General features: G+C 40.5%; 1 protein-coding gene across 7 annotated transcripts in view; it reads right to left on the reverse strand.

The window, feature by feature from the left end:
* Positions 1–11886, reverse strand: part of KLC1 (kinesin light chain 1) — a 48680-nt gene extending 36794 nt beyond the window's left edge. For all 7 annotated transcript variants that reach the window (XM_027637941.1, XM_027637942.1, XM_027637944.1 and 4 more), the window contains exon 1: positions 11547–11886. The gene's annotated coding sequence lies outside the window, so the exon portion shown is untranslated. The remainder of the gene's footprint in view (positions 1–11546) is intronic.
* Positions 11887–17366: the final 5480 nt, after the last annotated feature.

Consider the following 17366-nt stretch of genomic DNA (forward strand, 5'->3'; position numbering starts at 1 on the left):
TCTCCAAGTCTGAAGGAACAATGATCACCTTCTTTTTTTTTAATATAAGATGTTAATTTCTCTTTCTCTGTGAGCCTATTTCTGCCATCACAAGTCACATTCCCATACATAAGGAAATTTATAATCATTCTCTCTTTTGTTTGATTTGCCTTTATTTTATTCCAATACATTATCTCTAACCCCCCAAAAGAATCAAAGTAGCTTTTTCCTCTTGACATACTCAGGATTGTAGCTTTACTGCCAGTGCTATCCATCCATCATCTATATCTGAATCGACATAGAATAGAAAATCTGGAACTGCACCTGCAAACAGCGTCCTGTTGGAGGTCAGACTGAAGGCACACTCACTGACCCAGTTCTATAAACAGAATACTGCTGCACTTCTGCACTGCCTCAGGTTTCCAAATATGTATTCTCAGAAAGCAATTTAGCACTCAGGTAACACAGGCTACATCAAAAACCACTCAGAGAGGACAATTAGCAGCACATCCTGGAGGCTGTGAATCACTGACCAGAGGCAGGTAAGAAGATGGAGCTGCCCATGACTAGCAACCAACATGAAGCTACAGAGTAACTGACCCTCTACCAAGGGGAGTCACTTATTTCTACCGACTTCCTACTAACAAGTATCTGAATCTTAAAAAAATCTTACTGTGCTCCTTCTGTCAGCCTTCAACTCGGAGCTAATACTGAATGCAGAAGTCTGACCCACTACTTGATTTAAAATGAAGGTATGCAAGGTAAATACTATAAAAAAGACATTTGTAGTCCTTTAATGTCAACAGCACATATTCCAGGAAAAGCTCAGAGTCACATTCATAATTTGACCTATAACCCTTACCACCACAAGATGTTTGTGCTGGTAGGCAAACTGGACACTCACTCATAACTTGCAAAGTTCTAGCATTTATAAAGTTAAGTCCACCAATTTCTGAAGAAATGCCCAGTAAGCAGAGGACAGCTTGACTAAAAAGTGTAAACCACCAGAAAACTTCAATACAGGCAGAGATTTCCACCAGACTAACATGGGTGTTGCTTTTCTGTCAAGACTGCCAGCAGCAGCCTACTCTCCACATGGCATCAGTGGGAAGAGGCTGCACCACAACAGCATCCATCTCTGAAAAACACTGTCAGGCTCTGGGAAACCCCAATGGTTATCAATAAGCCAATGCACTGCATTAAACTATGTTTAAGTGAAGAGGATTATGCGCTTGTTTAGCTGAAGAACATAAGCCACTGTGTCTACCTTGATAAATCTTGGAATCTTCTAACGTTGGAGCCTGCCACAGAAAAAAAAAAATCATACGTTTCAGGGGACATCTTGGGATTCTTTGGAAGATGAAAATATTATTAAGGACAAAAGCAGGCTAACAAACTATATTTGCTAAAAAAAGAGATGAAATCAAAAATAGCTCCTATAAAACCCTTAGCAAGGAGGATGCTGACAATTCTCTTTGAGAAAGCACAAGCTAAGATGATTTGCACTGCTGAGAAAGTACAAGCTATGAAGATCTGCTCTGCTGCAGAGTCCTTTTATTTAGATTTCTATAGCTACTTTAACACTAGTGAAGCATATACTGTTTCTTAGCAATTGTATCTGGACTCTTACAGATAAATAACACTATTTTGAAATCAATACTTTTGCACATTTCAAGGATAACATATAAAAACCTTTGAGAGTAATTTCAGCCCTCAGTCTGCCTTCTTTTATAGTAAACTATTTTCATTAAAATTACTTCCTGCTGAAATGGTTAATTCAGAAAAAAATCCTCACACAGTATTAAAGCAGTCAGTGACATAAAAGCGTTCTGTAACTACACAGATTATTCTCCCTCTTAAAGAAAAGATTATAGTGTCAATCCCTTGACAGTACTGCACTGAATAAACACTAGCTACTAGCTGGCATTGCAATTATCATGATACAGCAAATCTGTATCCTTTTAACTGCAGACAAGCCAGATGACCTGTCAATCTATTTCCAAAATCTCTTTTAGATTAAAGCATATATGGAATTCCTTAACGCTGCAGGCCAAATCCCACCTTGCTCCTCCTGCTCACATACTGCAGCAGACAGAGACCTGCACACGATGTGACTACCCCCACTACTTGTGTAAAACAGATCAAGGGAAAGTATCCTCCTTCTGGCATATCCAACCAACTACATTTTACCTTTCTGAAGGCCTAAAAACAGGTAGTTACTAAAACACAGAACAGTAACCTGTCCCAAAATCAGTGTAGATGCTCTTTCTCTGAAAGGTGTCATCTGTTTAGACCCTACAATCAGTCCACATGTACCATAAGCAAGTAAAATGAAAAAATTTATTCTTTGTATACACTCCCAAGCCCTTCTAACATCTCAGGTTTCAAATAAAGCTGGGTGTATATTAAGATCCTTCTACGCATTTGTTGTCACATCAAAGATTACTCTTCGTCAAAGCTGAAGAAAGTGCAAAAGAAATCTGACAGGCGTGTGTGTGTCTAAGGCAGTTCAGCAGACACAGTCAGGAGTCCAGAGCAACTGCACTAAAAGCCACACTTTCAAGAAAGTACACCTGATCAACTCTTTTGTTAATCGAAGTTACTATCATCTGTTACAGGCTGGTGGTACATAACTTCCTTACTCAAAACCTGAAACAACATAACCTACCCCAAGACCTTGTGGCAAGATCTAAACCCATTCGTTTCCAGAGTTAAAAAACCAAATACAAACCTCTTTCACTGCTTGGTAGTGTTGGGTAAAGACCTCTACTGCTGATTTTTAAGATTTTAGTTACGTCCATGCAATCTCTGAACATGCTACAGGCTGCAAATCACAAGGTCTCTGAGCCCTTGGAGCAAGGGAGTTGCCTCCTTTCTGTACCACTGCTGTGTCAACAGCAAACAGCGTCTGTTGGGCTCCTTCAAAGCAAGCACTTCCTTAGTTTCTGCGAGGACAAACAAACACTTCCAAGCTGCCACCAATGGACCTCGAGAAAGCAGAGCTTTCTGCCTTCCCTAAAACGCTGACAACATACCAGTCTGGGCCACAGAGGATTTGCCTTCTGCTCATGACAAAAACGCCCACCTCACTGGGTCATTTTAACAAAATGACCGTGACTGTATTAAGAGTAGTTACATAAAACCAGAATAAACATATTTAAATGCATCAGAAGGCAGAAGTTTAATCACTTAAAAAGCAATTACATTTACCCTTAGTTATTAAAAAGGCTTGTCACAAGAATCAAAGACACATCAGGGCTAATTGTTCAAAAAATTGCATTGTAGTTTAGTATTTTGCAGTTACAAAGACATGCTTCATAAATTATGTACGTTAAGTGGATTGAAGGAAAATTTTGACTGTATTTTTAAAAAAATACTGTCAAGACAGTTTGTATTACAAATCCATCATTATTATCAAATTCCACAGTTTTCCCCTCAATATTCCATGAATCTACATTTCCTTCTGTGTGAAAATGGCACTTGGTTCTTCATGGACTTGCCAACTCATGCAATCATGTCTTCAGTGAATCCTGGTAAGTGTCTCGGTAAGACTGATTCTAGCTGGTGAGAGAGTCTGAGCCTAGGATAGAGAGGTACAGTAAAACCAAAAGCATTTTCAAAGTGACTTGTCTAGGAATTTTAAGCTGTCAGTAGTGTAGACAAAACATTTTTTGAGCTTGCCTCTAGTTCTTTCATTTTGCAGTGTTACTTTTGGACAAGAACTGCTTTATTGACTAATGAAAGTAAGCATCCATTTATATTATCTATTTATCTAAGCTCTAAATAGCACTTAGGTAAAAGCACAGGAATGTTCCCATCAAATCAGACTTCCATAATACATTAAAAACTCCATCAGCTACCACTTACTAACATCAGATCCATAATCTTAACCAAATCTACTTTTAATAGCATACCTAAAAACATCTAAAAAATGCATTCAGGAAGGGCAGAGAGGGCCACATCTTGTCTCGTATCATTGGAATTATGTGGGAAACTTTGCTGACAATTTACTGTGAGTACAGATTACGTTGCTTTTACACGCTTGAGGACATCAAAGAGAAGGGTTATTTGAACTGAAACAAGAAAACCAGCAATTTCTTCTGCAGACATAAAAGGAGCATCCACTAACATTGTTTCAGCACACACTAGCCTTTAGGTTTAACAAGTCCTTAAATCTGGTTTTGAAGCTATCTAATAGTTTACATTTTAAGGCGCATAAACTGTGTAGGGTCTTCCTTTGAGCTTTAGGAAAAACAGCCTCCTCCTGCTTATCCTGCTATTAAAAAAAAGAAATACAAAACCACTAACCTAATTCTTACAAAATTACTACAGAAAAAGTTTCACAATTAAATTGTTCAGGCATTAATATTAAGAAGAAATGAATGCTATCCCATAAAATATTACATCAAATTGATACTTTTGATGGCAATCACCAATTATCAGACTAATTTTTTTCTGTACCTTACATACTTAATTTCATAGAAAATGATGCAATCATCCAGAAAAAGAACCTTGTATCACTCACTGTTTCTTACCTACTACTGCAGAGAGCTCATTTAGCTGTGGGGTTGGAAATAATTTCCTTGTAAGTACTCCATAATCCTCAGGTCTTACTCAGATGGTCTGAACTCTACTGGGCCAAGACGTACAGCAGGCCCTAATCCAGCATTTTACAAATGCACCTTAACATTGTGTGCACTCACATCTGAGGACCAAACCACAACTCCATTCCCCTCTCCAGTGATCTTTCACATTCGTGATTTATCTTAGCTAGTGCTGGGCAATTGGGTGACCCTTTGGGACTCCTGAAATCCTTGCTGTGGTAGCACCACTGGTGTGGCAGTTCCCACCATCCTGCTGCAGCAGTTCTGGTGGACTGACACAGAACTGACACACACTAACTGGAAAATAAACACAAAAGAAGTTTAAAGTTACATTTTAGTGCTATTTCTTAAACCATCTCACTTGGATGAACATGTTTTGAAAGGACCCTCCTCCAAAGGATGGCAGAACAGTGGCTTCCTAAAACAGCTGTGCCATTAAAAGCACCATATCATGTGCTGGCATGAATTGCTTCATGTGCAGCCAGACTACGGGCTGAGAGAAAAAAAAGGAAAAGAAAAAAAAAGCCAGCGAGCATATTTTCAGGCCATTTGTTATCGTAACAAACGGGTGGGGATCAAAATTCAGTGGCCACACAAATTACCAGCAGTCACTGTAACTCAAACCCCACTGACTGCTGCTTTCAAAACTGTGCTGTGCATCTTTGCTCCCCACCTGCATCCTGCACACACTCCAAACTCAAGAAATTTTTTCTTAAGTTAAATGATGTATTTTAACAACAATAATTTAAGTGTGTGCTAAAATCAACATGCAGGATATAAACTTTACTTAGAAGTACTGGGAGAGAGATTTATACTAACTGAATTAAAAATATTTAAAAGCAGAGTAATTGATTCATTAATCTGCCTTTATCTCTTTTCTGAACAATGGAAAGGAGATGTAATTAAGTAACATCAAATTACTCTGATTCAAAGTCACCCTGTGGTGCCTCTTGTCTTTTCATAAGGTATAGAATGGAATACCAATTCAAAAAATAATGACAAAACCAGCTATGACATCTAATTAGTACCATAACAAAACACTGCATGTCATCTCTGCACTATTTCTTAAGACTTTGGGAATGCCAACCAAGGACCAGTATCCTGCATTCTAGAATGCTCCCAGACCAGAATCTTATGAAGCAGTTTTATCATATCCTCTCTGTTAAACATAATTCTGCCTTACAATAGGCACAGTGATCAGGTTAGCACACCAAACCCTTCCAATATATATCACTCCTCAAAAATAACATGTCTTCCTGAGGATTCATTCATTCGTACCTCTAGCAAGACTTCTAGGTCACTATCATTTATGCCTAACACACTTCCAAACATCATCATAACTCCTGCACCCCTCTGTGTTTCAGTACAGTAATATTCATTATACTGAATGCAACTGGGCTACTACATCCAAGGAAACTGTAAATATAAACAACAGCACATTCTTGTATCTTCCACACATTATTGCCTTCTGTGTACAGAGGAATTTAGAGACAGAAATGGTCATCGAGTCATCTGGTCTGGCTTTGTGCAAACACCAAACCACGAGCATTTGTTCACTCACCAAGGCTATGGCCAGAGATAATAACCTGGTGATGCTCCTCATCCAGCCATACATTTCATTCACATTCCCCATCATCCTAGCACAAGCACTCCTGTCCATAATAAATCAGACCCAAGATTTTTGTGCCTTTTACTGGATTATTTTTCAGTCAGAGGTGAGGGAACAGAAAAGGAAAAGGTCCAGGACACAAACACTCAAAATACACCTATTTCCCCAGGCTGCCAAGCAGTGAGATGTGCTGGTAGAACAGGAACATGAAACAAGTTGCAGGCCTGTGGAACTATATAAACCAGTTCTGAAAGAGAAGAACAGTTCAACTATATCTTTAGAGATCAACTATATACTCCTATTCTGTGAGCAGAAGCATTTTAGGAGGTTGTAGTCCTCCTCCCAGCTCAAGCCTGTAACCTCTCCTATACCCTCACAGATGACCATCCCACTAGTTGCATTAAAATGACTACACACTGCCAACCTCTGCACTGAGGGGCAGGGAGGAATCCCACATCTTTAATCAACCCTTCTCCCTCCAAACACACACTAAATACGACTGGGGATAGGGAGCAAGGAGGAACATCCAGTTTAAGCACACAAATGAAACATTAAAGGCGGGGGTATAGTAAAATCCACTCCTGCCAAAGACAGGAGGGATGGCAGGTAACAGCAGCCTCTCTGAAATGGAACCTGCCCAGACCAGAAGAGAAAGACAGAACCACGACTTCCCTATGCTATTCACCCATTGTTTGATAAAGGAACATCCACAAAAGCACTTAATCTTAAAACACACTATTCTATTCAGGAAAAAAATAAACCACCCCAACACAACTGTGCTCCTCCCCTGCCAGTCCCTAATCTGTACGACATGGTTTGCAAATCATTCAGCTACTGTCAGCTGGAAGGAGCAAACTCAAGATATAGCAGGAATGCAGTTACTGCAATCCCTTACTCAAAGCTTCAAACCACCACTGTGGAGTGGCACACGTACAAATAATACCACGTTGCCAGCAATCTTAATTTTTTGTTAACATTTAACTACTTAACTACTACATACAAACACTGATAAGAATTAAGATAAACAGTTATCTGATAATTCTGAGAAATATAAGTATTGTCCTTTAAAAAGACTAACTTGTAGATACAACTTTTTAAGTAGTACCAAAAAGTTGGTTTACATCAGACATTTCTTGAACTTCTGAATATTAATAAGTGCAATGTTAACTTTTCAAATGGTTTGTCGGGGTACATCACACAGTAAGTTGAGAATAATTAGCCACACCCCAACCCTACAGATATGTAAGGAAGCCTGCACTACCTACTAGACTGGTTACATCCTTTGCTCTAGTCACTTTAAAATTTAATAAAATCAGCTATAGTTCCGACATAATCCCAGAAACAAAATCTAAACACCATGAATGGGGTTTACGGCAGAATCTAAAAGAACTAAAATAGGAAACTGCTCACTTTTTAGTCTATCTGCAAAAGGTATTTTACTGCTTTTACCTGTAAGCACGACTTGATGTTGAGAAACCATATACAGAATCTGTACATTTAAGTAGATAGAGGGAAAACATATTTGGAACATAAGATGACTTCCTAATTTTGAAAAAGAAACATAACCAACAAACAATAATTTGACAAAATCAATTCATTTTTATTCTACAAAAATGTAAAAACACAGCTTCCATGAAGAGTAAAAATTGTTCCTGATTGCAATAAAAAGAGTTAAAGAGAAGAATACCTGGGAGATAAGCTGGACTCAAAGAAACAAAAAGTGATTAAATCAACACACAGATACTATTACTTGCATCTTTTTTCTTAGCCAACTGAATCTGAAGAAACTGTCAACTACCACACATTAATTTTCTCTATACATCAATAGAAATTAGCATATCTAGCATTAACTGTGCTTTAGTGTTCACCCTTCGTTCACATTCCCAAACATATTATGAGTACTAGAAGCACAAATACATCCTTAGTCATTAGTAAGTGTATTAATAGTCTAGCATAAAAGATCCTTAAATATAGTGTCATCTTATGCCTGGTGACTACAAGGAACCTCACACAGAACCCTATGGAAATAACTCCTCTATCACTGAAAGCATCTGTAATTCTGACTCTGATCCTCATAACAAAGTGCCCAATTTAAATCCTGTAAAATGATGGCAACAAAAGCATTTTAGCAAGTCTAAGTCAGCATAACTGCACCTTTTTCTGGTCAGGCATTAATCAAGGAATTTTTCAAAAGAACCACACTTTCTTCTACACCCTGCTTTCAGAAAGGAAAACATTTCACTAAAGAAAATACTGGGAAAGCCTTAATACCTCAAAAATACTTGAACCTGATTGTGACTCAGGATAACTATTACAACCAGTTCTATTTTGAAGTCAAAGAGATTTCCTTTTAGAATCAACAGTCTGTCTTTGACTGGTACTTGGTTAAAACAAAGTACATATTAAGACATTATGTTTGTATTAAGCCTTTGTTTGAAGGAAAATGAGAGTTAACATTGAAAAATAAATATTTTTCTAAACTTTGGCCATGGTAAACATAATGTTCTTAGAAAACAAATAGAAATATTTAGGAAACACAAAGTATTATGGAGGCTTAAGAGAAAAGCCTGTGACTACTCATTTTATTGCAATGATGATGGAATCGGTCCATTTTTATAATAGTTGTGTCATACTGAACAACACCCGGGAGGCAGACTGACTACAAAGGATGTTTATTTAGCTAGACCTAGCACGCTTGTCCCCATCACTATCTGTTACTCTGCTCTTCAACATTAAATACAGAAGTATATTTTGCTTACTTACAAATTTACCCAAATTTCCATATTTGTCGCTCCTCTTACAAAAACATTATTTTACAAGTATTTGTACACCAAATTGAGTTTTAACATAATCATGAGTTATGCCTCTGAAGTGATGCTGTTAATCCCAGGGTAAATCCAACTGCATGTCTGCCAGAGGAGTCAAACGGAGGAAGAAACGAAAGAGTAACTGCACAAGCCCACATCTCAAGAGAAACAGAAGCTGCATTAAATGGACTCAGAATTGAATATGAGGCTACAATATCTCCCCAGACTCCCAATTAAATGACATACATAGGTATATGTGTATACACAAAAAGATACACATAGAGAGATGTGCACTGTATGAGCAGCACAGAAGTGAGGAGTTTCTGACATTAATATGGGAAGTTCTTCATAAATTCAGGAAGCAGCAATTGCTCTTAGATATGCCTAAAGTTTCTGTACAGCGTATTTTGAATCTTGTATGTTAAAAACATTCAGAAGACTGTATTCTGGAGTCCTGCATATTTAATTGAAAATTGTCTATGTGATTCTTCTTTTGTCAAACACAGACCTTCTAAAAAATTTCTTTCCGTTTACAAGGCACTGTTAAGCATATCACAGGGATTTGACATGAGGCTATTTCACAAGACCCTTGGAGGACAACTTTATCCTCTTTTTTAATTACATATGGCAGTAGGTGAAGGGAATCTAAGCTCAAACTGCTATTAAAATTTTTGATTACTAGAACTGTCCAGCTCCATCATCATCCTTCAGAAACATGACGGTTGCCAAACTTTAACTGCAACATGATGCAGAAGTGATACTGCATTGACTGGCGAGTTTCAGGAACAGACCATTTAGATTCCCTGCATTTACCCAAATGCATCTGCATTACATAAAATGAGCATCTCAATGGAACTGCTGGAGTTCTCCATATCCGTTGTAATTTCAGGGAAAAGGTCCTCTTAAACCATGTGGTCACAAAAATTATTGTGCAAGTGACTTACAAGGTCTTCTGCTCAGACTCACTAGATGGATCAGCTTTCTCTCTGCTGCCAGTAAATGCTGAATGTGTAACTTCCAATTGTATCTGTAATCCTAGGGTTATAATATCCTCTATCGTGTTTCGCTGAAGCTTTGGAATTCATACTCAATTACAGCTATTTTCCAAAAGAGTTTTAAACCAACTGTGCATTCAAAAAGGTGTTGCTTTCAGGTTTTTGTTGGGTTTTTTTTTAATTAAAATGCTGTCTAAAATCTCAAAGGTTCATTTTTAGCTTCCAGTGCACACCCTTTGGGCCTAAGTTTGCTATTTACGTGATATTTGCTATTAAGCAAATGCAAAAGTGGAAGTGAAAGAGACAATTACTTGGCAGAGCAATTGCTGCAAAACCTCCTGCCAATCACAAAACTGCTAAAATTTATATTCTAACAGTTTTAGTTTTATGTATTTTTATGTATAACCATGAAAGCATTTTATATCCTGAATGACACTGGCTCGCAATTTTGTTGTTCAAAGCAAACTATAAAAATAGACTTTAATTTTTTGCTAGCTGGTTTTACTTTCTGAGTCTGTATTTTGGTTCCATGACCAGTATTTGAGTATTAATGCTACATTTATATCACATCCACTGATGTAAATCATTAGCAGGGGGAAAAAAACCAGCGTAACAGCACCATCATTTGATTTAGTAGCCTTAAAAAAGCTGGGTGATAGCATTACACTAGGTGATGCCACCTTGGTCATTAAAATATGCTTCAATGTGCCTAGAACACAGAATTCAATAAGGTGTCAAGAAGTTCCTCCCTGTAATTACAGACAACTGCTATGCAGATCTACAAATCTGGCATCTTGTTACCTAAAAATACGAGAAGGACGAAGACAAAACGAGTAAGGTTTTAAAGCCTCCTTCTAATGACTGTCTGCCCTAAAGACACAGTTATCATATAAATCAGTTGTGTATTTTTGCTAGGATAACGTATCCCTCATCAGTGTTTTCCTTATTTTAGAGGTGTAGAAAACCGGCCAAGACCCAAGTCTACGAATTGCCTCCGACTACAGCACGGCAGGTGACCTACAATGTACAAATCCGGTCACTATGTACAAAGCCTGAGGAAGACCTGTCCTGGCCTCGCCTTCCACCGATTCCGAACCGGCAGCAGAAGGACCCCCCTGGGCCGGGGGAGGCGCAGACAAAGCGCCGCACGCCCGGAGCCGCAGGGCCGGCTCACCCCGCTCCCTCCCAGGGCGGCGCCCGCCGCAGCACCGAGGGGAGCCGGGAGGGAGAGGAAACGGGGACAAAGCCGAGCCGATCCCCATCCCAGGGGACACCCCCTTCGCCAGAGCCAAAGCGCTGAGCGCAACTGACAAAACGCCCCCAAAAACAGCCTCCCCAGAAACGCGCCCCGCCCTGGGCGCGGGGAAGGACGGGGTCGGCTGTCAGCGGCGGCGCTGCGGGGGGACCCGGCGGCCCGCGCAGCCTTTTGTTGTTTGCGCAGCGGCGGATGAGAAGGCGAAAGAATTAAACGCCGCGCACACCCGCACCCAAACACACACCCTGCCCGGGCCCCGGCCCGCCGCCCCCGGCCCGGGCGGCTCCCCCCGCTCACCGCTCGGTGCTGCAGCTCGGGCGATGTGCGCAGCGCTCGCTGGGGCGGCGGGGGCCGCGCAGCCCGGGGCGGGGAGGCGGCCGGAGGAGGATGTCAGCGATGGGCGGGCGGAAGGGAGGAAGGAAAAGGGTTTTTTGGGGGGGAGAGAGAGGACCGGAGAGAGGGAGGGAGGGAAGGAAGGAAGGAAGCGGGTCAGCACCTCGGCGCACTCAGTGCCCCCTCCCCCCCCCCCCCCGAAGCGGTGACAGGCGGGCGGTGGGCGCCGGCGGAGCGGGGGCTGACAGCTGCCGGCAGCCGCCACCACCGCCCCGCTGCTGCTGCTCCTGCGGCTGCGGCCGCCGCCCCTGTCCCGCCCCGCGCTCCTCTCCCTCCCTCCTCCCCTCCCTCCCGCCCCTCCTGACATGGCGGCTCCCCCCCTTCTCCCACAAGCGCCCGCGCGCCCTTCTTTCCCACCGGCCCCCACCCATGGCGTCATCCCTGCCCCCGGCAGCGGGGCAGCGCAGCCAGGGATGCTCCCGGGGGATGGCAAGGGCTCAGGTGCATCCCCGAGGCTGCTAGACCTCGATAGGGCCTTGTCTGCCCGAAGCGTGTGTCAGCGGAGAGCAGAACACGGCGTTTCCTCGGGGCGCCCTCCCTGACGCTTGGGATCGTTTCGCTCCAGAGCGGGGCACCGGTGCCGATGCTCTTTGCGCTGTTTTTTTAGCCCATTGTTGTGGAAAAAAGTTCAGGGTTTTGGTGACTGTAGGACTCATGAAACTGATGCCTCTGTCTCAGTCGAACGCCTCTGGGAAAATCTCCCCACTTTAAAAGGGACATTGAGGTGTGGGAGCATATCCATCAAAGGGCAACAAGGCTCATGAAAAGTCTAGAAAACATGAGGAAGGACCGAGAGAGCTGGGGGTGATCAGACTCGAGGAGGCTCAGGTGGGACCACATTGCTCTCTACAACTACCTGAAAGTACCTGTATAGTGAGGTGGGAGCTGGTCTCTTCTACCGTGCCTGCAATGAGAGGACCAGAAGAAATTACCTTAAACTGAGACAAGGGAGATTCAGATTAGATATTAGAGAAAAAATTTTTCACTGTTAAGGTAGTTAGGCACTGGAATAGGTTGCCCAGGGAGGTGGTGGAGTCGCCATTCCTGGAGGTGTTTAAGGGGTGTCTGGATCAGGCGCTGGGTGATATGGTTTAGAGGTTTCAGTGGCACTGATGGGTGGACAGTTGGACTGGCTGATCTTCAAGGTCTCTTCCAAACTTGATGATTCTATGAAATGCACATGAAGAGCTCCACAGCATGCAGTGGCTCATGGAGCAAGTCACAATGCAGGAAACAGGCTGAAGGACGAACTCTGTGGTGACGGCTGGGCCCCCCCCTTAGGGCTCATGTGTGCTGCTAATATATTTCGATGCCCTTGTCTTTGTTCCACATGGAACTAAGTGAAAAATCCCTACTCTTCTACAGGTTTACACATGAAAAGACAGACTTCTGTGAGAACTCAGTGACACTTGTCACAAGAATTATTTCTTTGCTTCAGCTTCCAGTTTCATTTCCACTCTCGCTAGAAAGGAAGGCACAGCCACAGTATTTTCTTTATGTTGTGTTCCACTAGGCAGAAGTTAAACCCTGTGATTTGAGAGGAATTGAGGTCTGAGGTGAAAGAAAACTGTTAAATATACCAAAGTAGTAAAATGAACATTGTAAATCATCAGGGGATAGTGACAACCTATCCTTATGAAAGAGTTATATTATGGTGCATTATCATCTGAGCTCCACATGGAATAGAATAACACTCTTCAGTTGGAAGGGACCTGCAAAGACCATCTAGTCCTGCTGCCTTGTGTAACTCTGAAGTACATACAGGGTATGAATCATAAGCTAATGGAAACATACACAGGTATAGTGGTAAATCAAAATGTGCAGCCTCATTTCAATGGTAATATTAAAAATATTCAAGGAAAGCACAGCTTACATCTGTTTGCCCTCACACACAGCATTGAGCAAGTCTACAGAATGGCAGATGTGAGAACAAGAGTCGGGTGAGAAAGCAAGACTCCTAAGAATAAGCAGGAAGTCGGAAGAGGAATCAAAGCTAATGCTGTTGTCAAAGAGGCAGAAGAACAGGAAGAGCCACAGAAGCCCACAAGAAACAAAACAAAGTTAGAGGAACATGGATAGTCTGCACACTGCAAATACAGAGAATTACTGTTGGATTTGAAAAGCTGAGGGAAATGAAGTATACTTACTGAATTCCACTCACTGATTGGTATCTTACAAGGTCAAGCTGTACAACAAAAAACAATTTTGATACTAGTATTTCAGAGCAACAGCTTCTTGTGTTCTTCATCTCCATTTAAAATGTTTCTCTGGAAATTTTGTATTGATGGTTTACCATAATATTTTACTTTTGACAGGTGATACAACCTAACTATAACAATGTGAAATATGTGTTTGCACAGTAATATGAAGGGGGGAAAAAAAAGATTTGAAGGGCATTCCTTTATATAAACTACATTTTAAAGAGTCATGCCAATTGATCTACAAGTTCAGAGTATTTTCATGAATATGCAGGAGACTTAATTAAAAATAGAACATGCCCTAATTACATAATTATGCAAGAGAACTGATTCAAAGGAACCACTCCTGCCTTTTGAATAAACAATATTCATTGCTTTCTTCCTATCACACATTTGCTTTAAAAGATTTCCTGCAATTAGCTGTTTACCCGAGGGATCTGAGCATCTCTGAACAAAGCAACTACTCCAGCTATGACCCTGATTCATAATATGCTGGCTAATCAAGTATATGTGTGCTGGCAATTTCCCACATAAGCAGCACACACTATAAGCTCCCTCCTGCAGGAAGGTTGATTAGCTCGGTGGAACTAAAGTGCAGTTTTACTCCTCTCTGTTTATGGCACACAGATAGACACAGGAGAGACTTGGGGAATGCACCTCATCCTTAAGGCTTCTGCCTGACATGAAATATCCAAAGAGTTCCTCTCCATTTGGATCTTGTTTTTCCTGTCTAATCTACATAAAATTATCCAGGTTTATCTAGCCATAAAAACTATTTACTGCCCAAATTTCCATTTTCTCTTAGAGAACTAGTTATGCTGTATGCCCTGCTTTTTGGATTAAATTATCTAGACATGCTGTCTCTAGAATATTTTTTGTCTACCACCACCAAGGTCACCATGGTTTTCTGCAGACATCTGAGTGGATACTAAACCAAAACCCCAAAACACATTATTTACAGTGCTAGATTCTTTATTCTCAATATACCAATTTCTTTCCTCTCCCAGAAGAGAGAGGGAGGTTTGTAATTCACAGTGGGAGAGCAAAAAGCAAACAGTTCAACTAATGCAGCACAAAGCCCTTGGGTTTTTGAAGTGCAACAGTGTGAGAAATACACACAGCAAACTTAGGTCGGTTTAACTGACAACCAGAAATAGAACAGGCCTCTCTAAAGAAATTCAGGTTCACTTCATTTAGGAAGTGTGGGTCATTTTACTTTAGCTTTGTAATAAAAAAAAAAATCCGTCTGTCTTAGAGGATCTTTCCACCGAAAGAGAATTTTATTTTTTTAAAATCTACTCCTACAGTCTGTAAAATCTATGACTTCATTTTAGAAGTAAGGGCCACAATAAAGCACTACATTGGAATAATTTCAACTGCTTCTAAAGTGCTGTTTAAAAGCATCCTGGCAATAATAAATGTTGAAAGGCCAGATTCAGCAACCTGTCTGGCTTTTCATCACAATCACTTGACAGTTGCATATGCTTTTAGTTTGTATTTCCTACAAGAACATCTTTTATGGAAAAGAGGAAACATAAAAATCATTGCTTAGGACTCAGAAGTGTCAAATACACAGTCCCAGGCACAATTTGAGCCCGACTCTTTTGTGCATATGTGCAATTATTGCATGCAGATCTACCTTGTTATCAGGGAGTTCAGGCACTTTGGGGTGAAAGGACTGTGTTTTACTTCACTTGACTCATTGTCAAGATGCCTGAACTTACCATTGGGAACCCACTGTTGGGCAAGGCATTAATTCTAAGTAAAATAAACACTGATCATGATCCTGCTTCCCAAGTCAATAAGCTTTATTTACACACAAGTGAATTCTCTTTTTCAGAGTCACAGGGATTTCTAGGAAGCTGTAACGAATGAAAGCCAGTGTGCTTTTCCCTTCTGTTTTCCATCCTCAGAGAAATAATAAGGAAATAAAGCACGCAGTGTTAAGTAAACTCTTAACAGTTAATTTCTGTTATTTTTTTCAGAGCAGAATGCTCACACTGGACATAAACATTTTGTTAACAAAATGTTAACATTTTGTTTTGTTAACATTTTTTTTCATCTCTCAATTATTACAGAGCTATGCTATTGCTCAAGACCAAAAGATACTGACTGAAAGGTTTAAGCAGCACATTCAAGTAGCTCTAAAACACTTCTACTATGAAAACCAGACTTCTAAACCTCAGGAAATACAGGTAAAGTAACTACTGGGAAGCTAGAAACTTATATTAGAGAATTTGCACATCGATATTAATATGAACATAAAGATAAATACTACACAATTTCAGCAATGCAGCTATTTATATATCCCAATTTCCACTTTTATCTTCATAGTAAATGATTAAGGAGCTAAGGATTGACAACGTCTAATACTCAATGCTGTATGAATTTACAGATACTGTATTTTCCAAGATCCTACTTCTAAGCATCAAAATTCCCAACAGGTTAAAGGTCTGCAGAGGAGAGCTCATGATGATAATTAGACTTGTATCTTTACTCTGTGCATTCAAGGAGTAGGTTCCCACCTCTACAAGGGAATGTTTACACCAGTACATACTTACTGTGCTCAACCAGCAATTTCTGTTCTGTTTTTACTTCTGCCATCCCTCTAATTTCATTGAAAGATGAAGCAACTTTCTTTCTTACTTGTTTCCATATTCTGTAGTCAGCTGATAGTTGACTACCAGCACCTTTCTAGCTTGGAGATACTCTCTTCTCTATATTCATTCTTCATGGCTTTTAGTTCTTTTACATGAAGAAAGATAAAGTTCCATTTATGCTCCTCCCTTCCTTCCTCTATACTTTCACTTCTCAGTGAGTTTATTCTCTCTTGGGGTTCCAGTTGCTCATTCAAGGTTATGAGGATTATTAATTGCTGCATATGAGTCACAGGAAGTTACATTTATTTCTGTATTCACCTACCTCAGCCACTGAACCATTGCAGAAGTGTATTAAATATTTCAGAGGAAATAAAAAACACACTCTTGGTGGAATATCACAGTTTTGGCCACTACTGGAATAAGAACATTTGGTCTGTGGTACAGTACTTCTGTTCACCCTCCCATATCCTTACTTCCCAACTATGACTCAGCTCCCTTTTTTACCTTTATACTGGGATAAGGCCTAGTATTGATAGGAAAAAGTTTATTCCACAAACACAACAAATAGACTCTTCCAAACATAAAATCTTGTGTCTGTGTTCAAACCCAGGAATATGTAGTTAAAAGCAGCAAAATTCTAAGTGCTTACATTATCCCCTTCCCTTTCTTTGAACACCAGCCCTGTACAGCTTGTCAGCATTCCTTTAGAGATTTGCTAATTCATCAGGCTTTGCTGCCAGATTACTTGCAAGTAGATTAGGTGATACTTGATAATCTCGGTAGTCATTGCAGGATCCATGGTGAGGGAGGCTTTTAGATAACCTTTTCTCATTAAATTCTAAAGAGTTTCATTATGAAAAATGCTTTTTCCTAAGGGAAAAAAACCCAAAAACAACAAAACCAATAAACACAAAACAACCTGTGAG

This window comes from Corapipo altera, unplaced genomic scaffold, assembly GCF_003945725.1.
Source record: "Corapipo altera isolate COAL_440 unplaced genomic scaffold, ASM394572v1 23, whole genome shotgun sequence".
NCBI lineage: Eukaryota > Metazoa > Chordata > Aves > Passeriformes > Pipridae > Corapipo > Corapipo altera.